The 24,955-nt window shown below is 45.8% G+C and overlaps 1 long non-coding RNA gene across 3 annotated transcripts; it reads left to right on the top strand.

Moving 5' to 3' along the window:
* Window positions 1-2,526: 2,526 nt before the first annotated feature.
* LOC122221389 lies at window positions 2,527-19,778 on the top strand. 3 transcript variants are annotated; one of them, XR_006203183.1, is made up of 6 exons: window positions 2,527-3,037; window positions 4,796-4,994; window positions 11,158-11,438; window positions 14,195-14,327; window positions 17,485-17,568; window positions 19,663-19,778. It is a non-coding gene; the product is annotated as an uncharacterized LOC122221389 (long non-coding RNA). The 3 variants fall into 3 exon arrangements; XR_006203181.1 differs by having other exon boundaries at window positions 4,796-4,982; XR_006203182.1 differs by lacking the exon at window positions 2,527-3,037 and adding an exon at window positions 3,498-3,594 and having other exon boundaries at window positions 4,796-4,982.
* The last annotated feature ends 5,177 nt before the right edge of the window (window positions 19,779-24,955 follow it).

Genomic DNA, 24,955 nt, shown 5'->3' on the forward strand with positions numbered 1-24,955 from the left:
AGGTGGACAGGAAATGGGGAAGGGGACGATCCCATCACTGAAGAGTGCAGATATCTTAATCTGCCACAACTCTGCCACGTCTTCCATTTGCTAAAGCATCTATAATATACTTCTAACTTTTTTCTCTTTTGGCTTGCTGGGCCCTCCAACTGTCAAAGGGTGCCTGTCCCTTCCTGTGCCCCTTCTTCTCCCCCAGAGGCCATGCCGCAGGCTCATCCTAGCTCATAGCAGAGCCTTGTGCCGGTGAAGCAGGGGTGTGCAAGATCTCTCAGTGGGAAATCATGTCTGCTTTGTTTGTTTATGGTGGTTTTGAAGTTTTAGGCAATTCTCTGCCTTCCAGTTATGCCGGGCGTGTGTTTCTGTGTAGCTTGAATTTCTTGTTTTCTATTGTTTCTGGAGGGAATCTGGGGGTGGGGTGGGGTGGGCGGGATACAGATAAGGGCACACATCCTCTGGCAGGTGGGGGTGAAGGGGATAGGAGGCAAAGGGGCCATTTAATATCCTGACAGATGGAAGGTGTCTCACAAAGTTTATTTGCATGGAATTTGGGACACAGAGCTGGATTAAAATTCTGGGTCTGCCTTCTATTACTATTATTCTATTACTATTATTATTATTACTATTACTAGTATTCACTCACTATCTCAAGCTCATCCTTGACAAGCATACACTCTGATGAGCATGACTTCAGGAGGTCTGATATATTTTTTAAAGTTTTTATTTAAATTCCAGTTAGTTAACATACAGTGTAATGTTAGTTTCATGTGTACAATATAGTGATTCAACATGTACATACATCACCCAGTGCTCGTCACAAGTGCCCCCCTTAATCCCCATCACCTATTTCACCCATCCCTCCCACCCCTTCCGGTAACTTTGTTCTTTGTAGTTAAGAGTCTGTTTCTCGGTTTGAAGGAAGCCTTATATTTCAATATTAAACATTTTCCCTTTAATTTTCTTAGGTGGTAGCAGTAATAAATTTCCAGTTTTGGTTTCAAATCCTGATTAAATTCCTAGTCTACTGCCTTGCAGACAGTGAGTAGGTGCTCAGTAAATAATGAATGATAGTCCATACTTTAAAAAAATTTTTTTAAATGTTTATTTATTTTTGAGAGAGAGAGAGCGAGTGAGCCGGGGAGGGGCAGAGAGAGGAGACACAGAATCTGAAGCAGGCTCCAAGCTCTGAGCTGTCAGCACAGAGCCTGATACAGGGCTTGAATCCATGAACCATGAAATCATGACCTGAGCCGAAGCTGGATGCTTAACCGACTGAGCCACTCAGGCACCCCAATAGTCCATATTTTTTATTATGATCCCAAACTAGTGGGACCATCTTTTAAATTTTGAATGCTCTTTCTCTCTAGCATATGCATTCAGGCACACCCCATTTTTAAACCAAATTCAGCAAGGCTTTGAGTAGATTTAGAAAGTATATTAACTTTTTACTCTGTGTAACAAATTACTACAGAGAGAATAAAGATAGCAGACATTTTTTCTCACACTTTCTGTGGCTCAGGAGTCCAGAAGCTTAACTGGATGCTCTGCTCAGGGTCTCACAAGGCCACATTCAAGGCTGGACAGAGTCAGCCTGGCTGTGTTCTTTTTCCAGGCCTGGGGTCCTCTTCCAAGTTCATTCAGGTTGTTGGCGGAATTCAGTTCCTTGTGATTAGAGGGTTGAGGCCCTCAGCTCTCACAGGCAGTTTCCACAGGCAGTTCACAACATGTCTGTTTGCTTCTTTAAGGCAGGAAAGTGTCTAACTTCGGGAAGGACTCCGCCCCCTTAAGGGCTCACCTGATTAAGCCAGGCCCACCAGGATAATCTCTATTTGGGTGAGTTCTGAATCAAGGATACTGCAAAAATCCTTTAACATAACAGAATTATGAAGTGACATCATATTCACAGTCTCACCCACATCTAAAGGAAGGGGGTTATACAAGACGTGTAGGGTTGTATTGGGGGTGGGGGAATTTTGGGGGCCATGTCAGAATCAGCCTATGACATCACGTGATTTCCACATGCCTAGGGCAGTCCGGTAGATATTTTTACAAATACTCCAAAATACGTTTACTCCAAAATGCATTTCTAGGTTGGAGTTGAGATACTTTGGGCCTTGTTGAGGGCAGCCCCTCATAAACACTTTGTGGTGCTTATGAGCACCATAAAGCCGATGGCATTAATAGTTTCTAAATGCCAGGTGCCGCGCAGAGGAGAGCTGGGGTGTGGACCTGTGCATTCCCACTCTGGGGCCTGTTCGCTTAACTGCCGTGTCCTAAACAGAGTTTAGATAGATATGCACTGACAAACGAATGCATGATAAATGATTTGAAATGACGATTGTGATGGCAAATTTTATGCCGGGCTTGATTCCTCTCCCTCTCTCTCTCTCTCTCTCTCTCCCGCTCTCCGCGCCCCTTCCCCCGCCCGCTCTGTGACATAAATGCTTGGTTACTCAAGGCCACAGTAACAGGATGCTAGATAAACAGTACACCCCCACCGCCACCCCCCTTTCTTTCCAAGACGTGAAAAGGGAACAGAACGTTAGGGGAGGAGGCTGTCGCGGCGTCTCAGGGGGCTGGCGGGCCTGTGTGGTGGCCGTGAGGTCGTGCGGACGCCTGGCCCAGTCGCTGGCCGGCGATTGCGATCGGCGGTCACGGCCACCCGGGCTGCTCGTGTCTCCGAGGGGACGCTCCGTGCTGCTCTGACCGTGAGCAGTTAGGTGTCGCCCGAGCCTCTTTCTGGGGGCTAGGATGTCCCTGGCCCAGCGCGTGTCCGGAGTAGACAGTGGGACCCTCCTTAGCCCCCTGCAGAAACGAATCTGAGGCACAGAAGACGGGAGGTCAGTCAGCCGGGGCTCCGTACTGCCTCCCCGCCCTTCCCACGCCACCGTCTCCCCTCAAACCAGGGCTCGGCTTCTGACCTCCCCCAAGCCGCTAGAGACCCCATCTGGTGGGCTTTCCTGCCCGCCCCCTCGCGGTGAGTGACTGCAGCACTGTGCCTGCTCGCCAGGGGTCGCAAAGTCCCGGCTCCAGGGGTCAGGTGGGTTCCATCTCTGTGCAGCTACTCTGGGAATTTGCACACATACACATAGTGTTTGCATATGAAACCAATAGAAATAATTTTTTTTTTTTTTTTTTTGCTTCTGTAAAGAACTACGAGCTCTCCTATTTTTGGTAGAAACATGCAGCTCTTTTATTTATTTCTTCTGAGCACACTCAAGAACTAGCCCTTTCTCTCTCAAATTCATTGCAGGTGGTTTAGATAGAGCTAACCCCCCCACCCCCATACACACGAGTCTGCACACAACCCAGCCCTCATCAACTGGGTCATCTCGTTCCTCTGACCATATTCATCGGGTAAGACATGGTTGGATGAGCTGTGCCGGACCAGTCGGAGTTCTCCCTGAGACTTTCCTCCTCCCAATTTCTGGGGAGAGAAGCTCTTCCTTCTGAGGCTAAGCTGGACCCTGACTGCTGACAGCTAATTCCTATCCCTAGAGAAATCTTGTCTGAGAAACAGAAATGCAGGCAGAGCACTAGTGATATCAGTTGAGCTCCTGGATACCATTATGCCTGAAGCCTTTTCAGCTTCACTTTGTGAGTATATACAAAATACCACCCCGCCTCCCTTTTTGGCTTAAGTTGGGATCAGCTGGTATTCTGTCACTTGTGACTGAAAAGTTCTTATATAGGAACCAACATTCTGGAAAGTTCTACCACGTGCCAGGCACTGGGCTTTAAATACTTACCTGTTTTACTCTTTTGTTCAAAGACCTTGCATGGTAAGCATGATTAGTCTTACATCAGCCTTACAAGCTTGGAGAGGGACAGAACAGTTAAGTAATTTTCTCATGACCATACAGCAGGTGGCAGAGCAGATATCCTGCGCTTTCTGCCCTGAACTCCTATGATATTTATCATCTTTGCTATTCCTTGATATTTGGGACGTACTACCTGATAGCATTATTTCACTTCTCCATAAACCCATATCTGACTAAACTGTCTAAATTGTAAGATCCTTGATGGCAGGGATCATGACCTATGCTCTGTTTGCTGACCCCAGTGTTATTACCACCATGCGAGGCAATAGCACCTACCGTTGGGTGAGCTACATCATAAATCTTGAACAAACTCTTATTGAACTCATGACATGTCCACGGCTCTTCACTAAAGCCTTGTCATAATCCAAGTCATGGAAGAGGAGGCATGGAATGTACAGTTGCACTTTCTGAGCTAAACATATTCTGTGATCACTATAACCGATTTTCCCCAGGAGTTGACCCCCATGAGTCTCTATCTGATTCATTCATTCAATATCCATCCATTCTTATTTTTAACAAACTTTTTTATGAACACTTATATACCAATCATAAGATTTAGGATACTGAGTGAATAAGACATGACTCCTGTCCTCAAGGATCTTAATTGTAATTGCCTTTTAATTACCCTGAAGCACACTTCGATGGTTCATCACTGGGACTTAAGCATTATCCAGGAGGAAAAAAAGCAGCCCCTATAGTGGACTTCATCAGCTAACTAAGCCCTACATCAACTAACAGAGCTGCCACAATGCACAATTCCAGGGGGCACCATTCTCATAGACTAATGACATTTTCAGAAGTTGAGCAGTACACAGCCTATACAGCTGTACATGGCAGCCCTAACCAAACAAGACCCTTTAATGATGTCCCTTTCTGTTCATAGTCACATTGGTAGAGCACTTTTGCAGTTTGTAAGGAATTTTATGTACATTATGTGAGTTGAACTAAGAAATTATATTTTGGTTCCCATAATGCAGTCTCTCTACCCTTCACCCTGTGGGATTCTCCGTTGGCTCCATGAGCTTCCTGTAGCCCCCTCGCAGCTGGTGACAGCTCAACTGAACTGGTGACAATTACCAAGCACCAAGTCGCATTGCCAGCCCCAGGCTTCCTTCCACCCTACAGCACTTACCTGGAATTAGCTGCGGTCGCAGCTCAGCAGAGGTGACTGTGCTGGTGATTACGAACGTACTTCTTGTTTGTCTTTTCAGCCCCGAAATCCTGTCAGTGAGGAGAAGCGATAATAGCATGTTATTAAGTTCTTTCTGGGTAATGTAATTCAGGAGTCAGGAGGCAGCTTGGTCATTTATGTCTTTGAAAAGCTTAGAATAATTTTCAGTGTCATTATCCCCCATTTTAAAGAGCCAGGCTCCAATAGAAAAATATATACCTGGCCACTCCTATGGGTATATATAGACACACATGTTCTCCTAGGTGTGCCCATGTGGACGTGTGTATGTGCACATGTGCATACGCACAGATTATGGACAGGTGTGTGGAGAAATCAACACAAGCTTCAGCTTATTTTTTTCTTTTTAGGTTTTAACTGTATTTTCCTCCTTTTTAGATTTATGTTTTCTACAATCCAGGCTTTCAGGAATTAAATTTTATTCTTGGCCTCTCCCCTGACATGTTGTAGAGTCTCCAACATTGTTATTTTTACTAATAATTATAATGCCAAAAAGAAGAAGAACCCTAGTAATGAACACGCATCCAAAACGTGCAGCGCCACCCTATGGGGACTACATTTTAGCTGCCCAGGCTTCTCCATAGCTCCCTTTTCCAAGGCCCTAGTTCTTAGTAACCTTCTTAGAGCTGTCGATTCCATCAGAAAAGTCTGTCTGGCAGGCCCCAATTATTTATTGATTTTTCCCTTTGGCCTTGTAGCTGGTGTTACAGGAAAGGTGCCTCTGTCCTATGTGCTAATCTCCCTTGACTCTAGACTGTGGAATTTCCAAGCCAGAAGGAACTCGAGGGATTATGTGAGCCAGCCCACTCTTTGCACAATGGGGCAGGGGACAGTCAGAGTGTTCAGTAACCAGGCCAAAGGTCCAAAGAGTTAGTAGCAAAGCCAGGCCAGGAACCCATGCTGGTCCTCTGCCCAGAGCTCGTTCTGGTAACGTGTTTCTGCCCTTCAGAAGGCCACATTGCCTCGCTCCATGTATGCTCTTCCTATATTTTGTGGTGAGCACAGAGATGGAGGCTGGAGATGGGATCGTCCACAACCTTGGTACAGTCCTGATCAGCTCTCATCAAAGAAGTCATAGTAAAAACACAAAGACTAAAGCCCAGCTTCAGACCCCAGTTTTGCCAAACGACCCCGGGCAGGTCCTTAAACCTTTTGTACTCATTTAGTTGTCTGTAACATTAGGAATAGTAACGGTATTGAACGCATCGGGTTGTTGTAATTTAATACATACAGGGTGCCTGACATGTTTTATGTGTCGGCTGTTACTCTTAACCGTCACCTGCTCTACAGCATTTTCATCCTGTTCTCACTAAACTCTTCATCTCCAGGTTAGACACTTTGCACGGCTTGTGAGTTCATATTTCCCGTCTGTAGCTTTACCTCCTCCCTCCAAGGTAATTTCATCCACTCCCATGGCTTCCCAAAGCTACATCTCCTGGTTCTGTTTACATGAGTGTCCTCTCGGCTATATATTAGCTTTATTCATTCATTTATTCACGTAGATACTTACAGAGTGCCTGTTATGTGTCAAGCACCATTCTAGGTGCTAGGGATTTAGCAAAGAATAAAATAGCCTGAAATCCTCATTCTCACAGAGTTTACAAACCCTGTTGGGAAGGGAGAGGTTGTGGTGTTGGCCGACAGGGGCTCAAATCTTGTCATGCTGTGATGAGAAAGCAGGAAGAGGGGGTGGGAATTCCTGGAGGGAGGGCAGAAGCGACTAGGTTAAATAAGAAAGGCTTCCTCAATGAGATGGCATTTGAACCCCTAAGAGATGAGGGAGCTGGCAGCTTGGCCTTCTAGGAGATCATTCCAGGCAGAGGGAACAGCAAGTGCAAAAGCCCTGAGGCTGGCATGTGCTTGGTGGATCTGAGGTACAAGGAGGCTTGTATAGCTGGAGTGGAGAATAGGAAAGGGAAAGCAGTAGCAGTAAGATTGGAGACTTGTTAGCCAGGAGGGCAGATCAAGAAGGGCTTGGTAGGCTATTGTAAGAGCTGGAAGGTACTTAGAGTAATATGGGAATCCAGTGGGGTGTTTTGACTAGAGTGACTGGATGTGACATATGTTTTTTTTTTTTAATCTCTATTTATTTTGGGGAGATAAAGACAGAGCACGAGCGGGGGAGGAAGAGAGAGAGAGAGAGAGAGAGAGAGAGAGTGAGACACAGAATCCGAAGCAGGTTCCAGGCTCTGCTGTCAGCACAGAGCCCAACGCGGGGCTGAAACTCACAAACAGTGAGATCGTGACCTGAGCCGAAGTCAGATGCTTAACCCACTGAGCCACCCAGGTGCCCCATATGTGACTTATGTTTTAGTGGAATAATTTTGGCAGGGATGCTGTGAGTAGTTGGTAGGGGGCAAGAGTGAAAGCAGGGAGATCATTTGGAGGCCACTACAATAAGCCAGGACCCATGATGGGACTGCAAACATCCTGTTCTGGATAGACCTTTAAAGTAGACCCAGTAGGTTGCCGAGGATTGGATGAGGAGTAATGGGGGAGGGGAATCAAGGAGTCCTGGTTTTTGCCTGGTTTGTGGCCTGGGTGGCTGGTGAGAAGGTGCTGTGCTATTAACTGAGAACAGTGGGAGGCGAAGGTTCTATTTTTTTTTAATGTTTATTTATTTTTGAGGCGGGGGGAGGAGCAGAGAGAGAGGGAGCCCAGAACCTGATGTGGGGGTCAAACTCACAAACCATGAGGTCATGACCTGAGTCAAAGTCAGACACTTAACCGACTGAGCCACCCAGGTGCCCCATAGTTTCTATTTTTTTGTAAGGGAGGAGTTGAGCTTGGTTTGGACATAGTTACTGAGATGACTTTTAAACATCAAGTGGTCATTTCGAGTAGGAGAGGTTGGAGCTAGAGATATAAATTTGGGACCCTCAGTGTAGAAATGTTGAAAGTCATGAGCCTGGGCAAGATCATAGATGATTGGGTATCAACCAAGAAGGCGTGAGGCCTGAGAGGCCCAAGGCAACCAGATAGTACAGAGCTGGGGAGATGAGATGGAACATACAAAAAGAAGTGTGAGTTAGGAAAAGGAGGACAGTATGAGCTCTGGAGGCCACGGACAGCAAGTGTCTCAAAGAAGAGGCACGGCCATTTTTGTTAAATGTTGCTAGTAGTATAAATAAAAGAATCAAAGGTTGACAACTGGATTTGGCAACGTGGAGGTCTTTGGTGACCTGGTGTGATTAGGGGCCTGGGGTCCAAGCCTTGAGGTTGCAGCTGTGTGACAGCAAGCTAGTGGCACAATGCACAGAGAAAGCAATCATCGTGGCTTCTTTTAAAAAAAAGTTTATTTAATATTTTTTAATGTTTATTTTTAAGAGAGAGAGAGAGAGCATGAGTGGGGAAGAGGCAGAGAGAGAGAGAGGAAGACACAATCTGAAGCAGGCTTCAGGCTCTGAGCTGTTAGCACAGAGCCCGACGTGGGGCTCAAACTCACAAACTGTGAGATCATGACCCGAGCTGAAGTCAGACGCTTCACCGACTGAGCCATCCAGGCGCCCCTAAAAAAAATGTTTATTTATTTTTGAGAGAGAGAGAGCACAAGCAGGGGAGGGATAGAGAGAAAGGGACACAGAGAATCCCAAGCACGTTCTGTGCTGTCAGCGCAGAGCCTGATGCGGGGCTTGAACTCACAAATGTTGAGATCATGACCTGAGCCAAAATCAAGAGTCAGATGCTTAACCAACTAGCCACCCAGGTGCCCTTATCCTCATGGTTTCTAAACACATGGAAAGATGTTCATTGTCACTGAATGAATGAAATGGAAAGATGTTCATTGTCACTGAATGAATGAAATGCAAACTAAATTGCACTAAGATACCTTTTCCACCTAAGACATTAGTCAGAAGACAAAAAGTTTAGTAATACACTGTGTTGCTTAGGCTATGAGAAAAAGTGGCAGTTTCCAACTTTGCCGATAGAAATGCAAATTAGTATAAACACTATGGAAGAGTTTATCAGTCTTCAGGGAATCAGAATGACTTGAGGTATTTCAAGCAGAAAGGGATTTAATAAAGGGACTTAGATGATGGCATCCACTGGATGGACTAAAAGAACCAAATTTAGGATGATAGGATTATGCAATGATTTTTTTCTCTTTTTTTGGTCACACTGCCCCAAGCTGCCATCCAGAGACTAGGAAGTCACAGCTCAAGTCACAGCTGCCTTGTAGTCCTGAAGCCAGTGATAGGCTTACTATTGCAAAACTCACAGTGGCCAAAGCCTATGTGTGTTGGCTGCCATCAGAACCAGATTAAGAACAGCTTCTATCCCTTTAGTCTTTTGTGTTTCACTGTGAACACACTTCATTGGCAAAAACTGATTGTTTGGGAAACCAAACCCAACTTCCAGTTGGGAAGAAAATCTGGGAAGTGTAGTTCCTGAGTTTCTAACCCCTGTGTTCTATATATATCTCCCTGTGGGAGAATATAGGAGGGCATTGAAAGGGGTGCTGAATGACAGTAGATAGCATCTCATATGATCCAGCCCTTTGGCTTCCCAGTATCCATATGTACCCTTTTGTCCATATTTAAATTTCCAGAAGCAACAATTCAACAACATGCTTCCATCTAAAAGAAAGCATAGTTACACAAAATAATGCAAACAAGAAGGTAGCCACTCTGTTGTCAGTCACGGTGCCCATCTCTGGCTGAATGTTTTTTTCCCCTTCTAGTTCAGTCACAATCCATCTGATATTCTAAAGACTACATTATAAGGTCAGCTACCACTAACACCCCTTATGTAAAATAACAGGGGGAGGAAAGAGGAAGAAAATACTTAACAAAACCAGGAAGAATATATATGCATGTTTACTACATTTTGGTCATTATAACTTCCTGCCTCTGCCATCTATTCCTATTCCTTTTGCCCTCAGCCAGCATTCAGCTAGTCAGGGTATTCTATCTGGTGGAATGATCCAAGCCTGCCTTCCTGAAGGATGTACTCTCTTGGTGATTCTGCCTGTATTTGGTTACTATAGTTTTCCATTAACTTTTCCTAATGGACAAGTAGGCATCCCAAGGAATCCTGTCATTCCAGACATATGCCTCTCAGGTCACCACTGAGTAGCATCAGTCTTATTTTCCCTTGACAATCAAGATCAGTCAGAACTGAATTCCACCAACAACTTCAATGAGGTTAGAAGAGGAGCCTGGGCTCCAGATGAGAATGGAGCCTGCTGACACCTTGATTTTAGCCTTGTGGTACCCTGAGCAGAGAACGTAGCAATGCCATGCCTGACTTCCCACCTGCAGAACTGAGTTAATAAGTAGGTGTTGCCTTAAGTCTCTAAGTTTGTAGTAATTTGTTGCACAGCAATAGAAAACTAATACACGTTTAGAGATCAGAAAGCTACAGGAACCCAATGTTCAAAATTAGTATCATTAATAGTGGGACAACTAGACATTACCTAAGGATGTGATAAGAAGTTCAATGGAAAGTTCACAGCATCACTGTAAACTATTTTGACCAGTGGTGTAAAATCTGAATCAAACCAAGCTTTTAGATTACATGACTGTTTGCATTTGTCAAAATGCAAAGAACTGTAAAGTAAAAAGGATGATGTTTACAATATATAAATTATACCTCAATAAATCTGACCTGAAAAACCTCCAAGCCTTTTGATCTACCTCATTTTACAGGAAATACCAGGGATAACTAAACGGCAGCCTAAGGAAATAGATGTATTTAGAATGTGGGACATTCTACATGACAGCAGGCCTGATCTCTTCAAAGAGTCAATGAATGTCATGAGGGGGATTGTTCCAAATAAGACAAGACTTAAGAGGCATAACGAACAAATACATTGTATGAACCTATTGGATCCTTGTTTCAAAGAAACAACTCTAAAATGTATTTTTAGGACAGTTGTAGAAATTTGAATATGAAGTGAGTTTTAGGTGGTATTAGTGAATTATTGCTACTTTTATTAGGGATATTATTGGTCTTGTTAATTGAAGAACTGTCCCTACTCTTTGGAGATATGTATTTAGGGGTGAACTGTCATGGTCTTTTTAATTTACCATAAAATGATTCAATTATGAGGCAAAAATGACAAAATATTAATGATGGCTGAAACTGGGTGGGATAGTACATAGGTAGGTGTTCATTGTATTCTTTTCTTTCCTGCATGTGTGAGACCAGAACTGACATTACATTGAAACAAAGAGCAGGTGAAAGCTCTTCCTGGACCTACCCAGCTGCCCTATCCAGCCTGGAGATCCAAAGTGGGTGATGGATGGACTGCACAACGTGGAGCCTTATAGCCAGTGCAAAAAGTCGTGAATGCTGAAACAGATGCCCCAGCAACTGCCACTGGCAAAAGAACAAGGGCGTTTGCCTCCCTTCAATCTTCCAAATCATGGGTGTGTGATTGATCAGTCTGAATCCAGAACCTTGCTGGCCAGGGGCATTTTACCATGCAGGTAAGGGAGCTGAGCCTTCAGAGCCCTTCACTTGCACAGGCATTGCCCCGGAGAGCCTTAGCATGTTCACATGGTCAGGTGCTCTTGTGATCATCTTTGCAGAAGTAACATATTCTAACTGCAAATGGCTCAGCCTGTTGTCTATTTCTATTCTGCTTTTCCTTGTGTCACGCTTTCCCTTGGGTTGGCTGGCATTGGAATGGTCATGGGAATTTGGAGGACCCAGCCAGGAAGAAGAGGAACTGGGGTTGCATTTAGTTGGTGTTTAACTGGACATGCTTCTGTGGTTTGCAGTCATTTGCTCGTCATCCTTTTGTGGGAATGGCTTCCATGGAACACCCCTGCTGGTCACTGGGCTGGCTCCCCCTGCTTTGGATACCAAGTCATATCCCAATGTGAACGAGTCCTATACCCAGCATCAGAAATCTTTGGTAGTGGAAGAGGAAAAAAGGTTAAAATGTATGGAGCCAGAAGCTAGTCTGTGTAATATTCTCCCACTTAAAGAGATATACAAAATTGCAGGTGGAGAATTTGGTATTCACTGATGCCACATAAAATGGGAACTTTCTCCTATTGGGAACATGTTCAATAACTTAGCTTATACATTGATAAACACACCAGATATTTTTTTTTGATAGGCATTGTGAATCATAGACTTTATCAGAATTCCTATATTTGTAGGGCAAAATCTGTAGTAGTACTAGAAATAGTATGTGTCACATGTTTTATGCATTTCAACTATCAACGACAATGATAAATTTTAACGAGCTGTGCTGAAGGAAAAATTCAATTACCTTTTTATTTATTTTCCAGGAGGTATTATAAAACTTGTCCTGTGATAAAGTGATCAAAGATCATGTAGCCAAAAAAAAAAAAAAAAAAAAAAAGTAAGGAAAAAAACCTATTATAAAGATATGGTGGGTGGTTGAGAGGTTATATTGTTTTTCCCAGATGTTGTGATGTTTGTGTTATTTCAGCTTTTAAGAATTTGTATATATTATTTTTTTCTCACTCTAAATGGGTATGTGTAATTTTGTATTCTTTTACTGAAAGAAGGCCTCCATAGTTGTATAAGCTTTGAATGGAGAATGGCACAGCAGAAAGATAGAATCCTGGTCCCTCTTGACATTTGGGAGTCCATGGCAAACAGATGGCCCACTGCCAGACTCCTTTTATTCGAGGGAGAAATAAATCTCTATCTTGTTTAAGTGACCATTATTTTGGCTTTTCTGTTATGAGCAACCAAACAGAATCTGAGTTGATATGCCCTTTGTCTCAGCAGTTCTATTTCCAGGAATTTATTCTACAGATATACTGGCACATATACACAATGATGTATGGTCAAGGTCATTCATTGCAGCAGAAGATGGGACATAGTCTATATGTCCATCAATGGAGGCTGGTTAGATAAATTATGTGCATCCATACAGTGAGATAGTAAGCATTGTAAATTGGGAGGAAGCTTGTCATATCGATATGAAATTATCTCTAAACTGTACTGTGAAGAGAAAAAAATAAGTACAGAACAGTGTGAATGCTTATTTGTGTAAAATATAGTTGTACATACATATGTACACACACACACACACACACACACACACATATGTGTATTTATATATAGGCTGCCAGTTCCTGTACAGGCAACTAAGTGGCTGAGGACAGGAGTCAGAGGGAGACTTTTCTCTGTGTTCTTTTTGAATAATCATTGTGAACTTTAATCTATTTTAAAATAAGTAAAGTTAAAGCTAGAAAACATTCTTTTTTAAAGTATAATTTGTTGTCAAGTTGGCTAGCATAGTGTGTACAGTGTGCTCTTGGTTTTGGGGTTAGATTCCAGTGATTCACCGCTTAATACCTGTATAACAAAACATATTGTTTGTTATAAAAAAACCTCTTTTCAGATTGAAGAAAAAAATCCTGAAGTCACCTATAGTTAGTGATACCATATTCCTGGATTGCTCAGTACAGTCTTGCTTTATGCCTCTTATTCTGGTGTAATTATCAACATTGCCTGACTTCACTTTCAGTGATGTCCCGGCTTGAATGATTAACTGTCTGGGAAGCTTACAAAGTGCATCACAGCCCACAACAAGTCCAGCCCACTACACTTACCACAGTGAACCCCGAGTAATGTACAGAATTGTGGAATCATTATGCTGTACACCTGAAACAAATATAGTATTGTATGTCAACTATATGGCAACAATAAATATATTAAAAAAATAAAAAAGTAGTCTGGCCCACCCTGTGATGAAACTGATCCCGCTTCTTTGGCTGATGACCAGATGAAGTGGCTGGCTTGAGTTTAGGGGCCTTGAGTGAAGAAAAATGTGGCTTTTTAATAGTGAACAAATGTCAGTCAAGCAGGCAATGATCACACCAAGAGAGATAAAGGCAAGTGGAATACATGGAAGGTACACTAGTTTCACATCCTACTTCATGCCAGTGCTGGGGCATCGCTTAATGGGAGGAATGGTGGGTGAAGCACTGTATTGTTTATCTGATTTTCTTTCTTTTTTTTGCTGTATAATTGCATGCACAAATGTTTCATGCATATGTCATGATTCAACTCTGTAGAACTTAACCACAGTGTGTTTGCAACCTGCTTCTATGTCATAGGCTGTGGGCTCTCTGACAGCAGAGAGCATGTGTGTTTTCTCCTTGTGTCCAGCTTATAGTCATACTCACTGAATATTGAATGAATCGATGAACTCTGTACAGACCTATGCTGACATCTGGTGCTCTCTTTTCCGTAGATTCTGGTTGTCAGATTTTGAAGACTATTATCTTTATGAAGACAGGAACTAGATTTACTTGAATCAACATTGGAACCTCACTACAGAACACTGATATAAGTGCTAATTAATATCAGTATATGCCTAGTATATAGTAAGTACTAAAAAATATTAGTTTGATGAATGAATGAATGAATGAATGATCCAGTTTTTGCAGCAGTCACCTGAGGACCAGTTTTTATACTGATCACTCCCATCACTGGTGTTATGGAATGAATGTTTGTGTTCTGCCCTGCCTCCCCAATCCCTATGTTGAAGCCCTAACCCCCAAACTGATGTTATTTGGAGCTGGCATCTTTGGGAGGTAATTGGAGTTAGATGTCATGAAGGTAAGGCCCTCATGATGGTATTGGTGGCCTTATCCACCAGAGAGACATCTCTCTCTTTCTCTCCACTTGCACACACCAAGGAAAAGCCACGTGAGGACATAGCAAGTAGGTGGTTATCTGTAAGCCAGAAAGAGTCCTCACCAGGAACCCCATCTGCTGCACCTTGATCTCGAACTTCCCAAGCCTCTAGAACCCTAAGAAATAAAAGTCTATGGCTTAAGATGTTCAGTCTGTGGCATTTTGTATGGCAGTTGAGTAGACTGGAGCAGGTAGATGCCCCTGGCCCTGGGAGGGCTCTGGCCTTGGGCCAGACAGTTCTCTCACACTGGTAGAGGAAGAGTTCATGGGGGATGCAGTGTTTGCATACCTTCTTGAATGAACACAGGGAGCATCTTACAAGCTGTCACAACTTCCTATTGTCTCAGCAAAGTGCCCTTTTGAGCCTGCAGTTTCTTTCGAGCTTCTTTTCCTAGCTGTTGTGTTCATGATGGATGATATTCCCGTGTCAGGGAGTATATTCCCTGGGGATACTCAGGTTTTGATATAGTCTAAAAAAAACCTGGAAGAAAGTAAAGTGCTGTAACAATTCCTAAATGCCACATTACTAATAATATAGCGGTCCTGATTATTCACTTGGATTGTGCCATATTCAGAATGGGTTGTGAGTCATGCACTTACCAGTGAACCAACTGCCATGCCATCCTCTCTCTTCCATCAAGAATACATACATAGCACGTTCAAGTCACTGTGGTGTGGTTTTAAGAAAGGTCCTGAATTTGTTCCAGTTTTCCAAAACCTACCTAATCCACAAATTTTAGTATTTTCACTGCCAGTAGTGAAAATCACCTTACAACTGATGGGGGCATTCTAAGGTAGGGAATCAACTCTTCTTTTTAGTATTGCCTCCTTCTGCATCCACTTTAAAACTGCATGCTCTTGAAGGATAACACGTCCCTAACTCCCTAGTCACTTCTCTATATAATGTTGGAGTGGTGTCAGTTGTGTGTGGCTGGGGAGGTAAGGGGTTTGGGGTAAGGCTGCTGGAAAGGGGATGGATGGTACAGAGAAGGGGGCTGAGGGCTCTCAAGTCACATTTTGCTTTGGGCCCCAGAACAAAGCTCAGAGACCAGCATAGGGCCATATGTGATAGTCACCACTTCTCCTTACCTGTGTATCATCAGGCCTCACCATCCTTTGATAATCTATTGGCTCTGGGACACCCATCTTCTAAAGAGATGTTGGTGCCTGGCACACACTTGGCCTCTCTTTTGGTGTCTAGGTCCTGGCTGATCTCTGGCAAAGGGTGAGTGGTTTGGTGATGGGAGGAAACTGAGAGCTTGGGGTTGGATGGACCTGGGCTTGAGTTCCAGTTCTGTCACTTACTAGTTGTGTGGTCTCGGGCAAGTCACTTGACTTCACTGAGCCTCAGTTTCTTTATAAGTAAATGGGGTTTATAATAAAACTTTCCACCTCATACAATTGTTATATTAAAACTGATATAATGCTTAACATGGGTCTTGGCACATAATAAGCCTTTGATAAATGTGAGCTATCATTTTTTCTGTATGTTTGCTTATTCTCTGATATGTTGAAGATCAGGTATAAAAAGATTTTAGGTGGGATGTTACCCAGTCGTCACTGACCATTTGCTGTTCAGCTTGGGATGAGGTTTGATGCTAGGACAAACCCCAAAATGGGTGGGCAGAGCCTAGTAAGTGTCCATTAGGGGAGGCTTGCCTTTACTGAGTCATTTCCAGATGCACAGAGCACCTGGGAGCACTGAGTTTCTTTGAGGAGTCCTGAACATGCAGGAGTAAAGCAAAAGTTCAATCCTGGGAAGGGTTGTTTGAGTCCAAAGCACAAATTCTAGAAAGGTGGAGTCTGGGTGGTCTCCCCAGAGCAGTCCTTTGGAGGGAGAAAGGAAATGTGGCAGTACCAGGCTACAAGGACAGGGGTATAGGCATCCTACACATCACTGATTGCTGATATAGAGCCTGAAAGCCATCTCTCCTGGACAATGAGCTGCTCAAGTTGAGGACAGTGCTGTGGGAATCTGAGCCTACAGCCTGGAATGGGCCAGCCTGAGGCTCTGATTTTAACAAACAATGGGCAGTGAGTTCAGCATTTGGAGGCTTGTCACTAATCATAGGACCTTCACTAGAAAGCGCCTCTCTGGGTTTTGGTTTCCTCACCTGTGTGTTAAGAGGATAGATGTTTCCCGGGATACCTTCCATTTCTGCCTTTCTGTGCCTGGGAGATGGTAAAGGAGGAATAAATAGTTTGGTTTTGGTGGACTGCCTTTTTTGCATCTCATTGTGTATGCCCCCTGCCATTCTCCCCTGACCTCGGGGACATTCTTGCTGCTATCTGATGGACTAGGACTCCAAAATTTACTGTCATCTCAGTCACCAGTACTGGTTACTATGAAAAATATCTCATCTGCCTTTCTCTGCCCATGCACAAGGATGAGTTTTGCATTTCTCCTCTTACCTTTCCTTCATGACAATGGTACCGTTAGGTCATTCATTTGTTCATTCACTCACTCATTCATTTATTGGTTCATTCACTAGGTACCAAGCACAGTGCCAAAGGCACAGGAGAGAGCAATGGGCATTGTCTTGTGCTTGTGGAGTGGGCATGATGTCGGAAGAGACAAATCTGGTGACAGGTGTAATGAGAAAGGAGAGGCTCTGTGTGGAGTGGAGGTGGGGAGAGTTGATGGGGAAGGGGGCAGTAAGATCTTTTTGAGGATGGGCCATTTGAGCTGAGACTTAAATGGTAAGTAGAAGTGAGACAAGAGAAGCAGGCATCTGTGTTGGGGAAGGAGAGGAAGGGGCACAGGAGGACGGATGTCAGCTCCAAGAGGGCGGGACCTTTGACTCTTGTTTGCTGACTCTTGTATCCCAATGCTTTAAATGGTAGGCAATCAACGAATAGTTGTTGAATGGAAGAATAAATTGAGCCACTGGGGTAAAGTCTCTGTGGCGGGAAAGAAGCTGAAAGAAGGTGAGTGTCCCTGCAGTGCTGTCACTCAGAAGCTCAAAGAAGTTAAGAGTAGAAGTTGGGGCCAAGTGTGTATGTGTGGGGGGCGCTCATCTAGTTTGGATTCCCTAAGAAGCAGATGCTGAGAGGGGGATTTGGGTGTAGGCAGTCTTTATTTGGGGAGCACAAGTGAGGGAATGGGGTAACTGAGAAGAAAAGGGAAAAGCCAGTAAATAGGGGGGGGGGGTGATGAATGGGGCACCACTGTGGGCCTGGGAAGAAAGGCTGAATTTTGTGGGGGCCTCAGAGGAGTCTTGTGGGTATTGTCCTCCCAAGGGGGGGTGGTTACTTATCGATGAGTCTTGTTCTCATTGGTTGAGGAGGGTCACTTGGGCGTTAAATCTGTAACACTGCCTGCTGCCCAGCTCAAGGGCTGAGCAAGCTATGTGCTATGGAAGGAAGCCCTGGGGGGGCGGGGCGCTGCAAGCCCACCCCCACCCCCCAGCTGCAGATGAGCCCGGAGGAGGCTGAGAGGGTCTGGGGTGAGTACCTACTGTGTCTGCTGCAAAGACAAACCAGGGGTTCCAAACGACAGAGGGTGCTGGCTTTGATTACGGTGGTGGCATTGCATGTGGAGGGAAGTAGGTAAATCTGAGGTCCTCTTTGGAGGTGGAAAATGATTAACAGTAAAGGGTCAAAGCTTTTTCTTTCTTCCTGTCTCTCCTCTTTCTTTCCACAAATGCTTATTGTTGTGGTTTGGCTTCCTGGCAAGTGACTCTGAGACTAAGATTGTGGAGTGGGCTGTTTAAGGAGTGTCCCTGGACCAACACCTGTGGAAAGGAGGTCAGAGATGCGGGAATGGGGCACAGGGAGGACGACCGATGCCCTCGGCCAACCCCACGTACCCCTTGGAGCTATACCTGCCCTCCGCTGCTGTCCTGGGTGGGGCCCAGAAGCTGCACCTCCATCAGCCCATGGGCCCCCCTGGGAAGGGCCTGTGTGATTCTGGGCCAAGCAGCTCTCTTCAGCTGAGGCGATTTCTATCACGGTGTCCACCAAGGTTATTAAGAGTCTCGCGGGTCGGGTACTGCTGCAGGTGCTGGGACCATAGCAGTGAATGAGAATGGCCATAACAAGGGAGAGGCAGTAACAAATATACATAACGTCAGACAGTGAGAAGCGCAAAGCAGAAAACAAACAGGGTTAGCTGAGTGATGGCTAGACCAGGAGGGGGAAGGTGGGGGTGGAGGGGAGGCAAACCTCGGAGAGGCCTGACAGTTTAGAGGCAGGACAGCCCCTCCCTGGAGCAGCCAGCTCCCATCTCTCTGCCTCTGTGTATGGGGTAGGGGCACCACCCCCTCCCATGGGAAATGTGCCCTGGGACCCTCTGCTTTCTTGTTTGCGGGCAACCTGGGGTTTTAGGAGTTGGGGGATGGGGTTCACACGGCGTCTCAATGGTGCTGCTGCCTTCCACCTGGAACAGCTGGCACAGCCTCGGGCCTGATCATTATTAACCCAGGGAGGGGGGTGGATTGGCAGAATGCACGCCTGGGCCCCAGCCAGGGCCGAGATTGTGTGTGTGTGTGTGTGTGTGTGTGTGTGTGTGTGTGTGTGTCTGTCCTCATGCGTGTCCTTGGCCCACCTCACCTGGGCAGGTGCCTGCAGGGAGCCAATCGCCTGCCCCCTATTGGAGGCCAGGGATGGGGAAGGACCCCCAGCCTGCTGCCCTCCCCCGACCCAGGCCCTTGGGTTTGCAGAGGAAGGTCGAGCAGCGCAGCCAGCCGCTGGGGGAGGCCAGGAGCCGGTGTCTGCGCGGTCACGGATCATTAGGGCCGCGCAGGCTGGCGCAGTCTCGGCCTGGGCGAGGGCGGCCAGTCAGCCAGTGGAGGGGCGGCGGGCGGCGAGTCTTCCTGGCACACAGCCGACCCCGGGCGGTGTGGCAGCTCCCGGCAGGGGAGGGCGCTGTCCAGGGGGTGCGCAGCTGGGGCCCGGAGGGCGTCAAGGGCCCGAGAGTGCAGCCCAGTCCGGGTCTTGGTCCTGCTGCGGGTTTCCCATAGGAAGCCACCGCCTCTGCCCCCTCCCCACACCCCCAAATGGCAACCAGCCCCTCTGTTTCAGATGCCTCGGGTCGGTTCCCTGGTGACCGCAGAAATGAAGCCGTGGGTGACGACTTTTGGAAGACCCAGCACTTGCTCACATTAGCTAATAAAAACAGTACTGACTTGTAAAATAAATGTAGGGAAGACAAAGTTTTTAACTGTTGGTGCAGGTGTGTGCGGTGGTGGGTTGGCTGTTTTGCTGTTGTCCCCCGCAGCCCCGGTGTGAGGGCTTCCTCCTCCTCTTTTCCCTTCTCTGGCTTCCTTGGGGCTGGGCTGGCAGAGGCCAGGGACTTTTTAGCGTTGCAGCACTTACCAAATAAAAGTACCAGTTAAATTTGAATTTCAGATAAAGGAACTTTGTGTGTATGTGTGTGTGTGTGTGTGTGTGTGTGTGTGTGTGTGTAAGTATGTCTCATTCATTATTTGAAACATGCTATACTAAAATTATTCATTATCTGAAATTTGACAAATTTGTAAAGTGTAAGTATGTCCCAAATAATACATGGGATATACTTATACTAAAATATGGTCATTTATCTGAAAGTTATCTGAAATTCAAACTTAATTGGAATCCTGGATTTTCCTACTCTGAGAGCCACATCTCCTGTGTCCCACCATGTCCAGGAAACAAGGAAGGATGGTAAGAGCCCTCATCGCACCGTACCTCACCTCACTCCCAACATTGTGAGAGCTTCCGAGCTGCTTCTGAGTTCAGGCTCTGGCTCAGAAGTGGCTTGCGGGTGTTGAATTAGGAACCAGAAGGCCTGGGCTCTGAGTCCCTGCCCTTCCAACACGGAGTTAGGCACGGTTAGCATCCCTGAGACCCGCTTCCTCAGCTTTAAGAGGGTGTAATAGCCGATGATCATGTGGCTGGAAGGTCACCCATCCTAGCACATTCACTCTGTGCATTTGAAGGAGCAGAGGGCAGGGGTCTCAAACTCTGAAGACGATGGGTGCTGTCTGGGTAGGTGGAGGGTAAGTGAAGTAAGAGCGGTTCCTCAAAGAGCATAATCCAGGGAGGGAGGGAGGGGGCAGCTGTGGTCTGGTTCCAGCTGGTAATTGTCACATGGTAAAGTGAGGTCAGATCCTACAATTTTTCTAAACAGCCTAGATATCGGGACTTTTACACAAAAAAATGTGATTTGAAAATATTGGCAACCAATTAATATTTTTGGTTAAACATTTTAAACACTGTGTAGTCCTAACAAATGCAACCTAACAGTTGTGCCAGATACTACTCTGAGAGCTTCCTGTATATTAATTTGTCCAGCCACCCTAGGAGATAGATATTATTACGATCCCCATCTTACAAATGAACACATGGAGGCACAGAGAGACTAAGAGCTGATGCCATATTTGGTCTGAAGGCAGCCAGTTGGTTGTCTTTGAAAAGCAGTCCTTTCTGAGCCTGCGGGCGCTAGTTATACTGAGCCATGCTGAGGGCAGCACAGTGGCTAAAAGCCCAAGCTTAGGAGTGAGAGAGACGTGGGTTCAAGGCCCAGCCCTTCCTTCTCTCACCGGCTGTGCCATGCTGTGCCGGGAAATGACTAATAGTGGGCTCTCCAAGGTGTTTGCCCATTGCCATGGTATAAATACTCCCACCACTTTTGATCTGAAGCTACCAGGGTGCTGGCTGTTCCGTTAGCGAGAGAGGCGCACAACTCGCTCTGCTATGCTACTGCTGCTGTGACCTTAGACAAGCTGATTCATATTTGCGGCCTCCTTGCCTGTGACACTGAAATCTGAATGCCACCTTTCAGCGTGAGAAGTGAAGAAATGATGTGAGTGATGTGCTTTGGCCTCATGCTTGCACACCTAGTACGTGTTTAGCAAAGATTCAATGGATCTTTTTCTTTAGGCTCTTGACTTACAAAAATCCTCCTTCTTCTTCTTCTTCAAGCCCAGGCACCTTCTAGGCCTTCCATGATGCCCTCCTGCCTTAAATTGCCCCGGTTAGGTGGGGAGGTTTCGGACTCAGGAGATGGGGGCCCAGGGCATGGGCGCCCCCTTGTGGCAAAGAACAGCAGCAACTTCTAGGGGGCAGAAGGCTGGCCTGGTTGCAGATGCTAAGACATGTGTGAGGCCTTAGGAAATCTTGCACCTTCTCTGGCCCTAAATTTCTCTGCCTGTAGAATCGTGGTGGTAGTGCTTTTACTGTTCCTGCAGCTGAGGGGCAGATATGTGCCCCCTGAAAGGAAAACGCTTTGAAAGTTAATTCATCACATCTTTTAGCACCAACCCCTCCCGCCTCTGTGTGCTTTCCAGTTTTGTCATCTGTAGAATGGGAATAATAACTGTTGCGATCTCATAGAGTCCTTGTGAGGATTAAATGAGTTAATTAATGTAAATTAAATTCGAATGGACCTGCCACATATTAAACATTACGTATATTAGCTATTCTTAGAAATAAAATATAACATTGTAAATGATATTGAGGGGTGATAAACTGTCAGTTTCCCTTTCAGGAGCCTGAGGGGTTCTTTTGAACAGATTCTGCTGGTGTTTCCTCCTTGCTGGATGCTCAGAACCCAAAGCCACGGGGCACCTGAATTTACTTCTTCCTACTCTGCACGCAGAACCCTGTGGGCAAGCGCACACACCTCACACATGCTGGTTCCTGAGAAGTTGTAGACATAGCAGTGAGCTGGAAAGCTGTCTGTGCCTGTGGATGCAGAGTGGAGATATCTCCATCCTACCTTTCCCTTTTAGCCAAAAATATTTTTTTAAGTTTATTTATTTATTAAAGAAAGTGCACGCACATGTGAGGTGGTGAGGGGCAGAGGGAGAAGGAGAGGGAGGGAATCCCAAGCAGGCTTCACACGGTCAGTGCATAGCCCAACATGGGGCTCGAACTCATGAACCATGAGATCATGACCTGAGCCAAAATCGAGAGTTGGATGCTTAACCGACTGAACCACACGGGTGCCCTTAGTGAAAAGTAGTTTTTAAGCCCCGAGGAGGTCCAACGCCTAGACTGCACTGGTTCTGATCTCAGGGGGGACAATATAAATATCATAAAGTCAGGACTGGAGTCAGAAAACCAGACTTTGCCTGAGTGCTCTTGGACAAGTTATTCAGCCACCCTGAGCCTCAGTGTTCTCATCTGTGAAATGGAGGGATTGATCTCTGAATATTCCTTCCATTTCTAGAACACTGTGTGTTCCTTGGTTGTCTTCTTCTCTTGGCTGTGGAGGTCGGTAGGGGTGGAGGAAGTGGGAGATGTCAGGACTCCTTTTTTGGCTCTTGCTCACCCTGGATGCTGGCATCTGACCAGAGTGAATCTGTAAGGGAGAAATTGTTGAGTAATAGGGAGGATCTTAGCCCATTTGTGAGGAGCAGTGTAATGGTGGGTGAGAGCTCATGGCAAGAGAAGGGGGTTGGTAGTGGAAGCTGAAGAAACTTCTGGTGCATAACTACGGTGCTCATGCGGGTCATTGGTTCCTTTGTGGTTTGCTCTGCCTCCCTTCCTTTAGGAAACTGTCATTCCCCAATACCTGTGTTTCAGGTGACCAGTCCCTGACCTGCAGTGGGCTTATGACCCAAGCTGGGGAAAGCAAATCCTTTTCAAGGACCAATATGGATGGTGAGGGAGAGAGGGGCAGACTCCTTTCTCTGGCGTCGCTGCCTGTGTGACTGCCTGGACCATCTTTGTTGCCACATGGAGAGAGCCTGCCTGAAAATGGAGCAAACTCAAGGGAAGGCAGAATAGCAGCAGAAGGTCCTAGGGACATAATTTGAGCTCCTAGATGCAGCCATGCCAAAAGCCAGTCCCACCCTTGGATTTCCCATTTACTTGTACTTATAAATTCCCCCTTTTTATTATTCCAATTTGAGTGGGGTTTCTATTGATGACAGTTGACAGAGTCCTGGAAAATGTAATGTCCGATAAATGTAATAGCACTTCAGGATGATATGTTAGATCTTTTCTACTCAAAATGGTCCATGCACCAGCAGCACGGGCATCCCCTGGAGGCTGAAATGCAGAATCTCAGGCCCATTTCAGATCTAGTGAATCAAGATCCCAGGATTAACAAGATCCCAGGATATTCACATACACATGGAAGTCTGAGAAGCATTACTCTAGACCAGTGGTTCTCTGCTCTAGCTGCATACTAGAAAGTCTCAATACCCTAGCTATACTCCAGGCCAATTGAGTCAGAATCTCTGGCGGGAGGGGGGGGTGGGGAGCAGACCCTGGCATCAGCATTTTTGGAAGTTCCCCTGGTGGTAACAACATACAGTCAATGTTGAGAAGACCTGCTTTGGTGTGATTTGCTTGGTGGGAGCAAAAGGCCTCATGTTTTGTGATTTAGCCTGGAATGGGAACCTGCTTTTGTGGAGGGTACAGCAAAGGGACTCCTGGTAGTGATGGGGATCCCTTTGGAATGACATGGGAGCTGCCCTTGTCAAGCAGAGGGGCCAGACCGGACTGTACCCCATAGGCACCCCAAGGGGGGTTTACCCAATCTGGGAATACTTTCTTTTTCTGTCACCTCAAAATGTCTTCTTTCCTCTGAATCCATAACCCAGGACTACATGAAAAGCTCTTATGCTTTCAAAAATCCAACTTCCCCCGACACAGGCACTTGAACATAAGTACAACCTGAATCCCAAACTGAACCCAAATATTATTTTTTTATTGAACCGTGAACTACCCCCAAAATATGTTGTGAGTTTTCATTTTCCTTCTTAAAAATCATTGTTGTGGTGAATCAGTTCACTCTGGAACTAATCCAGATGCTTTCTAAAGCCAGTCAACTGGAAGAAAATGGGGATATCAAAATATTCTCTGAATTGAACCTGAGGGAAATTCTTTGCATTGGGGACTTTGCTACGACTGGTCACTGTGGGAATTTGGCCCTGTGGCCTCATCTTTCCAGTGACTAGTTGGATGCTGTGTTCTCCTGCCTTTCCATCTCTCTCTGAGTGAGGACCTTGCCAGGACCTGTGGGGGCACCTGTGACCAATTATGGATAGGTCCAGGTGGCCTCATTAGGATGTTAGCAGGTGGCAGAGGTTGGTGTGCTCAGAAAAATGAGGAAGATGGAGGTATCCTGTTCAGGAGGAGAAGAAGGATGGGCAGGGAGTTTCTGGGGCTGCTTTGTGTTTGTTCTTTATGGTCTTAACTGCTGGCAAAGAACCATTTCCTGCCTGGAGCTCTGCTTGGAGCAGGGAGAGGGGTGGGAGTGCTGGGGAGAAAGCTGGAAGCCCTTCTCCTACTCACCTAGTCAGCAGCGCATTAGGATTCTAATCAGGCAGAAATAGCTTCCCGTCAGCTCATTACAAACTCTTAACAAGGTCCCAGCTCCAGG

The sequence above is a fragment of the Panthera leo genome, chromosome B3, assembly GCF_018350215.1.
Source record: "Panthera leo isolate Ple1 chromosome B3, P.leo_Ple1_pat1.1, whole genome shotgun sequence".
In the NCBI taxonomy this organism is placed as follows: Eukaryota; Metazoa; Chordata; class Mammalia; order Carnivora; family Felidae; genus Panthera; species Panthera leo.